General features: G+C 42.8%; 1 protein-coding gene across 1 annotated transcript in view; it reads right to left on the bottom strand.

Annotated features, from left to right (window-relative positions):
• The window catches only part of LOC124778420 (nephrin-like), a 159389-nt gene that overhangs the window by 20643 nt on the left and 122149 nt on the right, over positions 1 to 16597 (bottom strand). The gene's annotated exons all lie outside the window — the stretch shown is intronic.

Raw genomic sequence — 16597 nt, 5'->3', positions numbered from 1 at the left:
CCGTTGCAGAAAAGTGATATCTACAAATGTTTTAGATGTGGACATTGATAAGTCTTTGAACTTTATGTCTCATGCTATAACGTCCTTAAACGTCGATATTCTGGGAAATTGAAGACAGCCGAATTGGGTATTTTTTGCTGGTGATTGCTTTAGGCATAGTGTTCTGGATATAGCTCTCACATAACTGTTTGTTGACGGAGGCTCACAATGTATTAACGGAGTTCGTTATCAATATAAAGCTATTGAACAGGCCATCCATTTACGCAGAACAAGGAGTAACGAAGTATGCAGCCGTACAATTCTTAAATTTTTATCAGCACTGAAGGATCACATCAATAGCTAAAACAATTTTGACACAAATTAGAAGCTTATTTTCTCGACAGATCATGACAAGCATTTCTCAATATGTAATACAATGGAAATCGTTTTTCTAGAATACGAAATCTACAATTAAGATGAACATAATGTAGCCACAGAAGTGCTTGAAAGATGTGTCACTCATATAGACTATAAAATACAGACATTTCTACATCATACAGAATTCTTTACATGTTATTCATGAACAGCTGACAAACCTAACTGAGCACCCTTGAACAAATTATCAGTAAACTGCCCTACTACAACTTGGATATGAAAATAAATTCATCGCAGAAAACTCATGGGCCCCTAAATTACCTGCGAAGTTTTGGATGAGCTTTCCTTTCGATACACGACATCTAATCAGTGACATCAACTTAAGGCTGTTTTCTTCAATTAGGTAACTTACTGACAAAGTGAATCAAAGTGTTTAGGTCCTAAACCTTCAAAACAAAAGAATTGTTAGAGATCTTTGAAGACAGGAAGTATGTAGAGATTTCTAAGAACGCATCTAACTTGAACAGGAATGGTGGATTTATTTGTTTATAATCACAAAACCTACTCTCCTGCGAACCTAAAGCAGGTGTTGCAATACATCAGTACATTCACAATTTTCTACATATTAGTACGCAATTTTTTCTTAAACTTTAATGATGCTAAATACTAAATTATATCACACAAACATGCACACACACACACACACACACACACACACACACACACACACACACACACACACACACAACTCTCTCTGGAATAACAGTAGATATTCAAAAACGGTTTACACCAGCATGAACGTACTGCACGGGCTTAGGAAACTAAATACTATGTGAAATTTTAAAACGTAAGCAAGTATTATTTTCAACACAAACTTGTGTATTTTTAAATGGACACCCCCTATTATTTCGTGTGCAATCAATAGCATGAAAAATCACAAAAATAATGGCATTAGTTGCATCGCAATACATCAATTACATCCCGAGAAACTGCGAAGCGAAGTTTACACTTGATATAAATGAAAGGTTTCGCATCGAGGTGGGTGAACTAGAACCTTGAAGAATCCGCACAGGAAAATGTCCGGTGGCGTGAGGTCTGGTGATCGCAAGGGCCATGTCCTACGAGCACCTCTGCCAATTACCTGGCCCTCTAAGAGTTCATTTAAACAACTGCTCACAGCACGACTGTTGTGTTCGGGCGCCCCAACATGCCGCAACCATATGTGCAGCCGTATGTACAAAGGAACGTGTCCAGAAGAACATCTTCCAGCAGGCTGGGTAGAGTTTCTTGCAAAAACATGAAGGTAATTTGCCAGTAAGTTGAGGAGGTAGACGGACCGACCCAATTAGATGGTCACTCACAATGGCTGCTCAAATCTTGAGCGAAAATCGTTTCTGGTGTCCGTGGACGTACGTGACGTGAGGATTTCTCATTGCCCAGTAATGAACGTTTCGAGTGTAGTGAAGGCCATCCCGATGGAAGGTACACTCTTCGGTAAACAACAAAGTGGCGGGGAAGTCTGGAACTCGTGCAACACGCCACAGAAACCACCGGCAAAACCCTAGCCTTTGTTCATAGTTCGCCACAGGATTTAGGTCTTGGACAGGGTGGAAACTAAATGGATGCTTTCCGTCATACCTCAATACCCCACAGACTAACCAATGAGTGACCCCCATGTCATCTCAAACCTCTCGAGTACTTGTCGTAGGTGCTTCCTCGAAGCGCTAGAGAACAGTCTCTTCAAAGCAGCATCCCGTCGTGTTCGAGGTCTTCCAGCATCACCATGATACATCGCTAACGAGCCTGTTTCGCCAAATCACTAGTGAATTGCTGTAAACGTTTGCGGGTGTGGCTGGCGTCTTGCTGAGTACCGTTCCTTATACAATCGTAGAGCTTCATGCGCCTCACCGTCGGCTAGTGCATAAGCAAAAACCATATTTCATTGTTCTTCAAATGAATACTGTGCCGCCATGCTTACTGTATGACTAAATCTCAGGTGACGTGTGTGTGCTCCGAAGCGAAGCTTACATGTGAATTTCTCTGACGTGAGGTGGAGACAAACAGCAGGACCTATTTGACACGTGTGCCTTCAAACTGGGGCAGTGACGGGTCGACAGATATTTGTATGTGTGAACCAGCAACCATGGCGCTGCCCGTTAACCGAGGAACGGTAACAGGACGATCCCATGGTCAAACGAAGCGCTTAGCGCCAAGTTTCCGTAGTTTAAAAGTGGTGCATTGTCGACTTACAAACCATTAGTAATTTTGGTTGTTACTGGCATCAGCTATCCAGGGTTAAAATTTCGTGACACTATTTTTCTCCGCCCTTTATATATATATATATATATATATATATATATATATATATATATATATATATAAGCTAGACGAGTTTCGTTCTTTGTAGTTTTTTCGTTTGACGCTTATTTCGTGAGATATTTGGCACGGTCACTATCAATGGACCACCCTGTATATATATATATATATATATATATATATATATATATATATAAGCGTCAAACGAAAAAACTACGAAAGAACGAAACTCATCTAGCTTATATATATATATATATATATATATATATATATATATATATATATATAGGGTGGTCCATTGATAGTGACCGGGCCAAATATCTCACGAAATAAGCGTCAAACGAAAAAACTACAAAGATCGAAACTCGTCTAGCTTGAAGGAGGAAACCAGATGGCGCTATAGTTGCCCCGCCAGATGGCGCTGCCATAGGTCAAACGGATATCAACTGCGTTTTTTTTTATTAGGAGCCCCCATTTTTATTACATATTCGTGTAGTACGTAAAGAAATATAAATGTTTTAGTTGGACCACTTTTTTCGCTTTGTGGTAGATGGCGCTGTAATAGTCACAAACGTATAAGTACGTGGTATCATGTAACATTCCGCCAGTGCGGACGGTATTTGCTTCGTGATACATTACCAGTGTTAAAATGGACCGTTTACCAATTGCGGAAAAGGTCGATATCGTGTTGATGTATGGCTGTTGTGATCAAAATGCCCAACGGGCGTGTGCTATGTATGCTGCTCGGTATCCTGGACGACATCATCCAAGTGTCCGGACAGTTCGCCGGATAGTTACGTTATTTAAGGAAACAGGTAGTGTTCAGCCAGATGTAAATGTCAACCACGACCTGCAACAAATGATGATGTCCAAGTACGTGTTTTAGCTGCTGTCGCGGCACATCGGTAGCAGACAAATTGCTCGAGAATCGGGAATCTCAAAAACGTCGGTGTTGAGAATGCTACATCAACATCGATTGCAACCGTACCATATTTCTATGCACCACGAATTGCATGGCGACGACTTTGAACGTCGTGTACAGTTCTGCCATGGGCACAAGAGAAATTACGGGACGATGACAGGTTTTTGCACGCATTCTATTTAGCGACGAAGCGTCATTCACCAACAGCGATAACGTAAAGCGGCATAGTATGCACTATTGGGCAACGGAAAATCCAAGATGGCTGCGACAAGTAGAACATCAGCGACCTTGGCGGGTTAATGTATGGTGCGGCATTATATGCTGATTTCCTACGTTATGTTCTAACGATGACACTACAAGATGTTTCACTGCATGACAGAATGGCGATGTATTTCCAATATGATGAATGTCCGGTACATAACTGGCGTGCGGTTGAAGCGGTATTGAATAGCATATTTCATGAGAGGTGGATTGGTCGTCGAAGCACCATACCATGGCCTGCACGTTCACCGGATCTGACGTCCCCGGATTTCTTTCTGTTGGGAAAGTTGAAGGATATTTGCTATCGTGATCCACCAACAACGCCTGACAACAAGCGTCAGCACATTGTCAATGCATGTGCGAACGTTACAGAAGGCGAACTACTCGCTGTTAAGAGGAATGTTGTTACACTTATTGCCAAATGCATTGAGGTTGACGAACATAATTTTGGCCATTTATTGCATTAATGTGCTATTTACAGGTAATCGCGCTGTAACAGCATGCGTTCTCAGAAATGGCAGTTCCCAAAGGTACATGTATCACATTGGAACAAGCGAAATAAAATGTTCAAACGTACCTGCGTTCTGTATTTTAATTTAAAAAAACCTACCTGTTACCAACTATTCGTCTAAAATTGTGAGCCATATGTTTGTGACTATTACAGCGCCATCTATCACAAAGCGAAAAAAGTGGTCCAACTAAAACATTCATATTTCTTTACGTACTACACGAATACGTAATAAAAAATGGGGGTTACTATTTTAAAAAAAACGCAGGTGATATCTGTTTGACCTATGGCAGCGCCATCTAGCGGGCCAACCATAGCGCCATCTGGTTTTCCCCTTCAAGCTAGACAAGTTTTGTTCTTTGTAGTTTTTTCGTTTGACGTTTATTTCGCGAGATATTTAGCCCAGTAACGATCAATGGAGCACCCTGTATATAAAAACAAAAGGAAGTAACTAGGAATAAAATGAGACGAAAGGAGGTAATGAAACAAAACCAAAACAGATAAATGTATTATGTTACTTCTTATGTACGAGGGGCGTTCAATAGGTAATGCAGCACGTTTCTTCTTCTCGGCCAATTTCGGAAGAAAAAAAATGCGAACATACCCGCATCAGCCCCTGTAGTTTCATAAAGCTCCGGTTCATGGTGGCGCTATATGTAGCCTCCAAAATGGCGTCTGTAACGAAGGTGCGTTCCAGGCAGAGACCTGTCATTGAGTTTCTTTTGGCGGAAACCCAGATCATCGCAGATATTCGTGGGTGCTTATTAAATGTCTACTGACACCTGGTAGTGAACAGAAGCACGGTGAGTCGTAGAACGAGGTGTCTGTCATCATCCCAACGAGTTCACGCAAACCTGTCCCATCTCCCGTGTGCCGGCAGGCTGGACATAGCTGTGACTCCAGTAGTGGTGGAAAGTGTGGACATTCTCATTCGATGTGATGGCCGGATTACAAACACCTCGCCGCACAACTGGACATCTCTGCTTGTAGTGTTGATACACTCGTCCACCAGTTGGCGCAATCTAAGGTGTGCTCCCACTGGATTCAGTGTGTTCAACACCACAAAAATGTAAACAAACTTCTCCTTCTTCATGAGAACGCAAGGCCTCATAAGTCTGCGCACCTGAGAGGAGCTCATAAAATTTCATTGGATTGTTCTTCCTCAACCATCCTATAGCTTGGATCTCGCACCTTCCGACTTTCATCTGGTTAACCCAACCAAGGATGGGTCTGCGGGAAGGAGTATGTGCATGATGGGGAGGTTATTGATATAGCAAGACACTGGCTCCGATGTCAGCCAGTAGAGTGATACCATGCGGGCATAAAGGCCCCTCCAGTAAGGTAACGTAAGCCGTCGCATCATTGGACGGATATGATGAAAAACAGGGTTTTTTAGCCGGAAGTTTCGGGACTAATATGTATTGGAATCCTGAAAAAAACCAACCTGCTTTCAGAAAAAAATGTGTAGCACTACTTATTGAACGCAACTCGTAAGGAATGAAACAAAAACGAAAGAGATAAACGTATCATGTTACTTCATAAGTAAATTTAGCTATCTAACTGCGGTTTGTGGATACCTTAGTATATCTTCGAGTTTTGCCTGCGCTGAGTGGAAAACCCCTACACTTCGAATATATGTAGTAAACTGTCCAGTTGTTTAGCGACTGGGCAGAAGCAGGGAGACGTCACTGCTGTTATTTCTACAGTACTAGAAAAAAAATGTAGCATCCTGAAGGACAAGGCCATTTTATTAACTAGTGATGTGACATGTAGTTCATCACTGTAGAAGCATGTGTTAAGTTCAGACCAAATGAAAAACACAAGTCACAGTAAAATGCCGAAGCAGTCAATTCCATACAAAGTGTACCTCCTATCCCTTTCACACCCAACGTTACATTTTACGTGTCATTTTTGAGAACAGGCACTTTTATTAAGTAAAAAACAGTCATTAAATTATTAGAAAAACGAAAATAAATTTATTTTCATAAATTTGTAGATTTTGCAACTGCACTGTTGTGTGTGTTGGACCTTTATCACAACTTTTTCATAATATACACAGTCTAACTATGTCATGTTTACTTTCTCGCTTCTGTGTGCGATACAAGGTAAAACAGCTGGCGCCTCTAGGTAGACACCTACGCACCACATCTGTCACATATGGTTATTTTATGCTATTTTCAGCGTGTTTTGCAGGAATTTCTTACAGATGTTAAATCATCAACACTAGCTCATTCATTAAATTTGTCCAACCTCTTATGTCTGCACTGTGGACATGTTCGAATATATATATATATATATATATATATATCTTTTGGTTTCAACCATAATTAAACGTTCTTCTTCTTCTGTTTCATCATGATCATCAATATGTGTAATGATTTGCTTCGTTCTGTGACGAGCTACCCCCTTATGAGCCTCTGGAATGCAAGCAGACAATGTATGTCTTTTGTTAGAATTTTATTTGCTTCAGTTCACACAAGCTATGTCCATCAGATGTTAATTTATCTTTAGGATCAACTTCTTAGTTTTTATTTGTGTATGACAAACCACCATATGCTGATCAAACACATCAGTTCCTTCCATTGGTTGATTACGCTTGCTTACAGTTGACGTACGCAGCAAATACTTTCATGATGTACTGTCAACGTTCGAGTTGTCCTGTTTTAGTCATGTAGTAAATGCCTGTATAGACTGCAGATTCTTGGAACAATTGAAACTTCCTGGCAGATTAAAACTGTGTGCCAGACCGAGACTCGAACTCGGTCCGGCACAAAGTTTTAATCTACCAGCAAGTTTCATATCAGCGCACACTCCGCTGCGGAGTGAAAATCTCATTCTTGGAACAATTGTTCACTGAAATAATTTAGGAAGTAAGATGATGGATTTGTATCTTATAAAATCTCAGATTTAAGTAAGTTGTAAGCTTTTCTGCTCTGTGTGATTTTGAGAAGGTGGTATTACCTGAGACAAGGCTTCTTTCCCCAAATGTACCGTTGATTCGATTTTTTACCATCTGCTGGTGCAGCTGTAGCTGAAATATGTGGTTTTGTTCCGTATGCTGTCGGTTATGTTGTTGCTAATGATTTATGTTCTCTAAGTTTTCATTTTAGCCGGCATGTCATCTTCATTGTACTGTGAAGTGGATGCCTCTTCAAAATCTTCTCCTGAGGATGACAGTCCAGGCTAACTTTTCCGGCAGTTTCTAGCATTTCTCCTGGGAGCCAAGTAGAGTCTAGGATATCATCATCATTGCCTAAATCGTCTATGTCTGACAATTGTAGCAAATCAACGATTACAGCCTTTTTCAGATATGGTTAAATTACACCAGTAATTTAATTTTCTTTTTCGATTAATAATAAATATTAGATGTTATCAGTCTAATGACAAGACAACATCACAGGTTCATATAAAATCAACTGACTATCAGACACAATAAACACAGACTTTAAAAGAAACGTGGATATCAGCACTTTGTCAACTGTCAACTGTCTTAAAAATCTGGCAGTAGGCCGAACACGCACAACTCTGCGTGTGCTAATGTATCAGTTTACAACTATGTTACTTTTCAAATAAATTATCAATTTTATCAGATATTTACGCAAGACAATATATTTAAAGTAGATTTATGCCATGAAAATGATTTTAATCGAATTTGTATTATGATAACAGAGACAAACAGTCGAACATGCTCTTCCTGGCCACCATCTTGACCAACTACAAATTTGCCGACTATTAGCGCCATTCAGAGACCGAACAGGGAACTAAAAGGCATCGCATACGTCAGAAACCTCGTACCACTATTTGCAGTGCCCGCCTGAACTTTCCAGCGTTACCCACAAGGAAAGAGAAGAAGCAACACCACAAAGGCACAATTGTGCGTGCAGGGCCTGAGAAGTCTATGGGGGCAACAAGGGCGTGTATTCTCACACGCAGACGATTGTAGAGGTGTCGAAAGGCCATCCTGTGATAGACTGTCCCAAGCATCTTGCACCGCTTGTTGCAGTTGGGCAATGGTTCATGCAGGGTTTGGAGAATGCGTAAGTTCCCGCTTCACCGTCTTCCATATGTGCTCAATTGGATTGAGATCTGGTGATTAGCTAGATAGGGCAGTTGTTGGAAACCATGAAGAGTATTCAGAATGAGATTTTCACTCTGCAGCGGAGTGTGAGCTGATATGAAACTTCCTGCCAAATTAAAACTATGTGCCTGACTGAGACTCGAACTCGGGACCTTTGCCTGGTTCGGAGAAGAGCTTCTGTGAAGTTTGGTAGGCAGGAGACGAGGTAGTGGCAGAATTGAAGCTGTGAGGACAGGTCGTGAGTCGTGCTTGGGTAGCTCAGATGGTAGAGTACTTGCTCGCGAAAGGCAAAGGTCCCGAGTTCGAGTCTCGGTCCGGCACACAGTCTTAATCTGCCAGGAAGTTTCACATCAGCGCACACTCCGCTGCAGAGCGAAAATCTTATTCTGGAAACATCCCCCAGGCTGTGGCTAAGCCATGTTTCAGCAATATCCTTTCTTCCAGCAGTGTTAGTTCTGCTAGGTTCGCAGAAGAGCTTCTGTGAAGTTTGGAAGGTAGGAGACGAGGTACTGGCAGAATTGAAGCTGTGAGGACAGGTCGTGAGTCGTGCATGGGTAGCTCAGATGGTAGAGCACTTGCACGCGAAAGGCAAAGGTCCAGAGTTCGAGTCTCGGTCCGGCACGCAGTTTTAATCTACCAGGAAGTTTCATGAAGAGTATGTTGCTTCTCAGCAGCCGTATGCAGACGTGCACTGTCCCGCTTAAAAAGCTGTCGAAGAAATGACAGTAGCACGGGGTTAACAATCACTACAGTATAGGGCCCATGACAGCTGTCAGCAGTAGTACTCCTTTACAAGCTTGCATTCCAAGATGAGTCAGGCAGAATACTACAGTACTCTCTCCTACACACGTTTTGGGAAATGTTGACTAGGAAATTAGAGGAATTAAAGCTGCCATAGTTTGCATAACGTCTTTGGAATGGATCAGCAAAGGGAGCTGATTGTTACACCACAAGAACTCTCCATTAGAAATTTTCGGTTGCAAAGTATAGATGCAGATGAAGGTGCACATGTTAGGTAAGCTCTTACCAAGCCGCACCAGATCGAGTCGAATGTTTGGCTCGTTTCTTTTTCTGATGTACTGACATCTCGATAGGAGGTGTGATTGTAGTGTAGTGTCTCTGGTCTTATAGTTGCCGTGGCGAACTGAGAAACAAGCCTGCGCGCCCGCCGGGGATTTAGTAAGAGCCGAGTATTGGAGTACATGGCTGCCTGGCGGCAGACAGCTCTCTGAGAGACAAACCCTGCCCGCCGGAGAGCCAGTTTTCGATGTTGAGAGTCGTCTCCGATTGTAGTGGACTGCCGGAATTACGGATTTGGCGGTCCATTCGTTGAGTGAAATTTTAAGTGTTTGGACTTGACAGCACTTCTTGTGCAACGGTCGGTATTATTTACCTGTCTGCTCGCGTGGTTCCTTCCTCGCATAGCTCTCTGACATTTGTTGCAGTCTAATTTGATGGAACAGTTAACATACTGTTTGAGAGTGCAGTGGTGTATGTTTCGCTTATCTTATGTGATTTTGGGAATTATAAAGTTTTATGGGCCAAGCTGTGGCGTAAAATTGGAAGATTAGCTACACTACTGGCCATTAAAATTGCTACACGACGAAGATGACGTGCTACAGACGCGAAATTTAACCGACAGGAAGAAGATGCTGTGATATGGAAATGATTAGCATTTCAGAGCATTCACACAAGGTTGGCACCGGTGGCGACACCTACAACATGAGGAGAGTTTCCAACCGATTTCTCATACACAAACAGTAGTTTACCGGCGTTGCCTGGTGAAACGTTGTTGTGATGCCTCGTGTAAGGAGGAGAAATGCGTACCATCACGTTTCCGAATTTCATAAAGGTCGGATTGTAGCCTATCGCGATTGCGGTTTCTCGTATCGCGACATTGCTGATCGCGTTGGTCAAAATCCAATGGCTGTTAGCAGAATATGGAATCGGTGGGTTCAGGAGGGTAATACGGAACGCCGTGCTGGATCCCAACGGCCTCGTATCACTAGCAGTCTAGATGACAGGCATCTTATCCGCATGGCTGTAACGGATCGTGCAGCCACGTCTCAATCCCTGAGTCAACAGATGGGGACGTTTGCAAGACAACAACCATGTGCACGAACGGCTCGACGACGTTTGCAGCAGCATGTACCATCAGCTCGGAGACCATGGCTGCGGTTACTCTTGACGCTACATCACAGACAGGAGCGCCTGCAATGGTATATTGAACGACGAACCTGGGTGCACGAATGGCAAAACTTCAGTTTTTCGGATGAATCCAGATTGCCTTTACAGCATCATGATGGTCGCATCCGTGTTTGCGACACCGCGGTGAACGCAAATTGGAAGCGTGATCACCCGCCTTGATGGTATGGGGTGCCATTGGTTACACTTCTCGGTCACCTCTTGTTCGCATTGACGACACTTTGAACAGTGGACGTTACATTTCAGATGTGTTACGACCCGTGACTCTACCCTTCATTCGATCCCTGCGAAACCCTACATTTCAGCAGGATAATGCACGACCGCATGTTGCAGGTCCTGTACGGGCCTTTCTGGATACAGAAATTGTTCGACTGCTGTCCTGGCCAGCACATTCTCCAGATCTATCTCCAACTGAAAACGTCTGGTCAATGGTGACCGAGCATCAGGCTCGTCACAATACGCCAGTCACTGCTCTTGATGAACTGTGGTATCGTGTTGAAGCTGCATGGGCAGCTGTACCTGTACACGCCATCCAAGCTGTGTTTGACTCAATGCCCAGGCGTATCAAGGCCGTTATAACGGCCAGAGGTGGTTGTTCTGGATACTGATTTCTCAGGATCTATGCACCTAAAATGCGTGAAAATGTAATCACATGTCATTTCTAGTATAATATATTTGTCTAGTGAATACCCGTTTATCATCTGCATTTCTTCTTGGTGTAGCAATTTTAATGGCCAGTCGTGTAGTATTTCGGAGTAGTTTTAAAATTTGTTGCATCCCATTTACTATTTAATAGAGATGTGTTTCTGTTAAAATGATTTTTTTGATTTTAGAGGGGAGTGTTAATATGTGAATTGTTTTAGAGCCTATTGTGCAAGCTTAATACTTTGATCCATTTGTTGGTGGCTGAAATTTTATGCTAAATAACATCAATTATAGAAGTAAGGATGAAGCACCCCTCAAGACACTGATTAAATTAACGGCCCTTTGCCGGATCTGTACCGGTAAGGCTCTGTATTTGAAGTATGTTTTCTGGATTTTAATTTGTGCACTTCGTTTTGTAGGGTTCGAGTAAGCTTTGGTCTCTGAGGTATATCGGCGAGTGGCGTTGCAAATTTTTCTCCTTTTAAACTCCTTGTTATGTTAAAACGAGTGAAGCCATTACTAGAAGCGTAGCCGCCTGAATAATTTTCTGGCTTCTTGATATTAGCTTCTAAAGGCGCCTTTTGGCGAGTAACGTTAGAAGAGACTTGAATTATCTTGGCTTAATTTATTCGTGCTTATTCCATAGTATTCTTGTCGACAGCTTTTGCTAGTTGTGTTCCTGAAGTTCGGGCCCTCGCGTGATTGTAGCGTGCTTGCCGCGACCTGGAGTCCTGTTGGTGTGACACCACGGTGTTTGTGGTATCGGACGGTATCTGGGGGCGGCACAAGTTTGTTCATGTCGGTTGTCTACAGATTAAACTGGGTTTTATCAGCCTTTCTCTTTCCCGCACAAAGCTTATCGTTTTATCGGCTGCCTGTTTATGTAGACGTCATGTCTTGAGGCTGTTGTGAGCTTTAAATTCAGTCAGTTACACTTATTCCACTCTGACTGCTAGCGAGGCTCATTGTATGACTCGCCTACGTCAGCGTCTTGCATATAAAAGTGTCCCTTATCCTCAAGGTTATTTTTGAAGTCCTGATTTTTTTTAGAAATTAATGTGTTAACATAACGTCACCTTGCGCCATGCAAATATTCTTTCATTTTTGAAGAAAATTTGTCTATTGATCCAACTGACCAGACTTAGATCGTTTGTTTAGGGGATAGGACATCAAAAGGCCGACTTGTAGCAGGAGAGGCACCACAGGACATTTTAATTTCACTGTCTATACTTTTACGAATAAATTCATAAAACTTTGTCATAACGACCAGGAAGGATTCAGTATTTACACTCACATCAATTTTTTTTTACATGTGAAATTTCATCATTTTTTGTCTTAATATTGGCTCCATTTGTCGCTAGGTGTACACTTTTCTTCATAAGTAAGAGAGATTCTTCGATGAATTTTGCAGAGCATACAAACCATACTTGCAGGTGTGTGAATCTCTAGAATTCATTTAATTTATGAGAAAATTAATGAGCTGTTACATTTCAAACTTCATGTTTAGAGAAAACTCAAATTTTATAGTTTATTATTTCAACTTGTACCACAGTTTTTAATAAATTTGGAAAATTCTAGAGTTCCGTACACCTGTAGGTATGGTTTGTATGCTGTGCAAAATTCAGCGAAGAATCGCTCCTACTTATGAAGAAATGTGTACCTACATCAACAAATGCAGCCAATTGAAAGTGATAAACTGATGAAATTCACATATAAAAATTTTATTTTGTTATGTTTTTGAACTTCCACTGCTGTGAGTATTAATCCTGAATCCTTCCTGCTCATGCTGATAAACTTTAATGAATTTATTTGTAAAAGTATAGACAGTGGAAATTAAAATGTCCTGTGGTGCCTCTCCTGCTACAAGTCAGCCCGTTTGACGTCCTACCCCCCTTAAAGCTATTTATGTCTATCTACCTTAATGCCAAGATTGTCTGTTGATGGCTTGGAGAATATGTATTACAGAAATCGTTTTGTTTAGCTGTCATTAAATATCACTTGTAAGGTTACAGTTTAAGGGATGAGATAGTTTGAATTTTTTCCAAATTATAAAAAAAACTTTAAATTCCATTATGGTGTCATTATGGTAGGCTTAGAGAGAGCTTTTGACAATCTTGACTGGAATACTCTTCTAAATTCTGAAGGTGGCGAAATGCTGTTTACAATTTGTACAGAAACTAGATGGCAGGTATAAGAGTCGAGGGGCACGAAAGTGAAGTAGTGGTTGAAAATGGAGTGAGACAGGGTTGTAGCCTATCTCCAATGTTATTCAATCTGTATACTGAGCAAGCAGTAAAGGAAACAAAAGTAAAATTTGGAGTAGCAATTAAAATCCATGGAGAAGAGATAAAAACTCAGGTTTGCTGACGACATTGTAATTCTGTCAGAGACAAAAAAGGACATGGAAGCACAGTTGAACGGAATGCACAGTGTCTTGAAAGGAAGATATAAGACGAACATCAAGAAAAGCAAATCAAGGATAATGGAATGTAGTAGAATTAAATCGGCTGATGCTGAGGGGATTAGGGAATTAGACGCTTAAAGTAGTAGATGAGTTTTGGTATTTCGGTAGCAAAATAACTGATGATGGTCGAATTAGAGAGGATATAAAATGTAGGCTGGCAATGGCAAGGAGAGCGTTTCTGAAGAAGAGAAATTTATTAACATCGAGTATAGATTTAAGTATTAGGAAGCCTTTTCTGAAATTATTTGTATGGAGTGTAGCCATACATGGGAGTGAAACATGGGTGACAAATGGTTTAAACAAGAAGAGATTAGAAGGTTTTGAAATGTGGTGCTACAGTAGAATGCTGAAGATTAGATGGGTAGATCACGTAAATAATGAGGAGGAACTGAACAGAATTGAGGAGAAGAGGTATTTGAGCCACAACCTGACTAGAAGAAGGGATCGGTTGGTAGGACACATTCTGAGGCATCAAGGGATCACCAATTTAGTATTAGAGGGAAGCTTGGGGAGTAAAAACCGTAGAGGGAGACCAAGGCATGAACAGACTCAGAAGGATGTAGGTTGCAGTAGTTACAGTTGATTGCAGTAGTTACAGGATAACGTAGCATGGAGAGCTGCATCAAACCAGTCTCTGGACTGAAGATCCAAACAAGAACATATGGTGCCATTGATCTTAATTATTGACTAATTTTAAGTGGTAAATTCGAGAGCATATTTAAATTAGCATGTATTCTTCATGCCCTTTGTTAAAGTGATATGTTTATCAAAAATAGATATGAATTTTTAAGTGACAAACGATGACAATTCTAGGTAAGCCGTTCCAAGTCTTGTTTTCCCCTCCCACCCTGTGTTCACAGGTATCGCTTACATTGTCTGGCGGGCGACACTGTGAAACTACGAGGGTTGGAACTTTAATAGTGGCAACTACTCATTTATAGCTCGTACAATATAGATACGAGTTTCAAAGCTTTACTGACCTTCAAAGTAGTCACCAGCATTGTTTATAACCCGTTGCCAGCGATGTGGAACTCGTAGGATACTCTTAGCAGTGCCAGTTGTGTTGACAGTTCGAGCGGCGCGGTCTATTGCCCGACGAATTTGTAGCGGTTCTGAAGCGAATGCCGTGACGTGTTTCCTTCAGTTTAGAAACCGAGTTGAACTCACGAGGGCTTAAGTCAGGGGAGTGCAGTAGGTGGTACAGCACTTAGCAGCCCCATCTGTCAAACAAATCAGTAACAGCTTGCACTGTACGTGCTTGAGCATTGTCCTGCAACATGATGGTCAGGTCCTGCAGAAAGTGTCATCACTTCTGTCTCTGTGCTGTTTATTGTTGGAACACAACCTACGACCAGCTTAGACACAGAACTGAAGACACTTTCTGCAGGACCTGACCATCATTTTGCAGGACAATGCTCAAGCACGTACAATGCAAGCTGTTACTGGTTTGTTTGACTGATGGGGCTGCTAAGTGCTGTACCACCTACTGCACTCCCCTGACTTAAGCCCTCGTGAGATTAACTCGGTTTCTAAACTGAAGCAAACACGTCACGGTATTCGCTTCAGAATTGCTACAAATTCGTCAGGCAATAGACCGCGCCGCCCGAACTGTCAACACAACTGGCACTGCTAACAGTATTCTACGACTTCCACATTGCTCGGAACGGGTTATACACAATGCTGGTGACTACTTTGAAGGTCAGTAAAACCTTGAAACACGTATCTACACTCCTTTGAATTGAAATAAGAACACCATGAATTCATTGTCCCAGGAAGGGGAAACTTTATTGACACATTCCTGGGGTCAGATACATCACATGATCACACTGACAGAACCACAGGCACATAGACACAGGCAACAGAGCATGCACAATGTCGGCACTAGTACAGTGTATATCCACCTTTCGCAGCAATGCAGGCTGCTATTCTCCCATGGAGACGATCGTAGAGATGCTGGATGTAGTCCTGTGGTACGGCTTGCCATGCCATTTCCACCTGGAGCCTCAGTTGGACCAGCGTTCGTGCTGGACGTGCAGACCGCGTGAGACGACGCTTCATCCAAGCCCAAACATGCTCAATGGGGGACAGATCCGGAGATCTTGCTGGCCAGGGTAGTTGACTTACACCTTCTAGAGCACGTTGGGTGGCACGGGATACATGCGGACGTGCATTGTCCTGTTGGAACAGCAAGTTCCCTTGCCGGTCTAGGAATGGTAGAACGATGGGTTCGATGATGGCTTGGATGTACCGTGCACTATTCAGTGTCCCCTCGACGATCACCAGTGGTGTACGGCCAGTGTAGGAGATCGCTCCCCGCACCATGATGCCGAGTGTTGGCCCTGTGTGCCTCGGTCGTATGCAGTCCTGATTGTGGCGCTCACCTGCACGGCGCCAAACACGCATACGACCATCATTGGCACCAAGGCAGAAGCGACTCTCATCGCTGAAGACGACACGTCTCCATTCGTCCCTCCATTCACGCCTGTCGCGACACCACTGGAGGCGGGCTGCACGATGTTGGGGCGTGAGCGGAAGACGGCCTAACGGTGTGCGGGACCGTAGCACAGCTTCATGGAGACGGTTGCGAATGGTCCTCGCCGATACCCCAGGAGCAACAGTGTCCCTAATTTGCTGGGAAGTGGCGGTGCGGTCCCCTACGGCACTGCGTAGGATCCTACGATCTTGGCGTGCATCCGTGCGTCGCTGCGGTCCGGTTCCAGGTCGACGGGCACGTGCACCTTCCGCCGACCACTGGCGACAACATCGATGTACTGTGGAGACCTCACGCCCCACGTGTTGAGCAATTCGGCGGTACGTCCACCCGGCCTCCCGCATGCCCACTAT

The sequence above is a fragment of the Schistocerca piceifrons genome, chromosome 1 (genome assembly GCF_021461385.2).
Source record: "Schistocerca piceifrons isolate TAMUIC-IGC-003096 chromosome 1, iqSchPice1.1, whole genome shotgun sequence".
Classification (NCBI taxonomy): domain Eukaryota; kingdom Metazoa; phylum Arthropoda; class Insecta; order Orthoptera; family Acrididae; genus Schistocerca; species Schistocerca piceifrons.
Note: the sequence above shows the minus strand (reverse complement) of the source record. Positions and strands in the feature narration are given on the sequence as shown.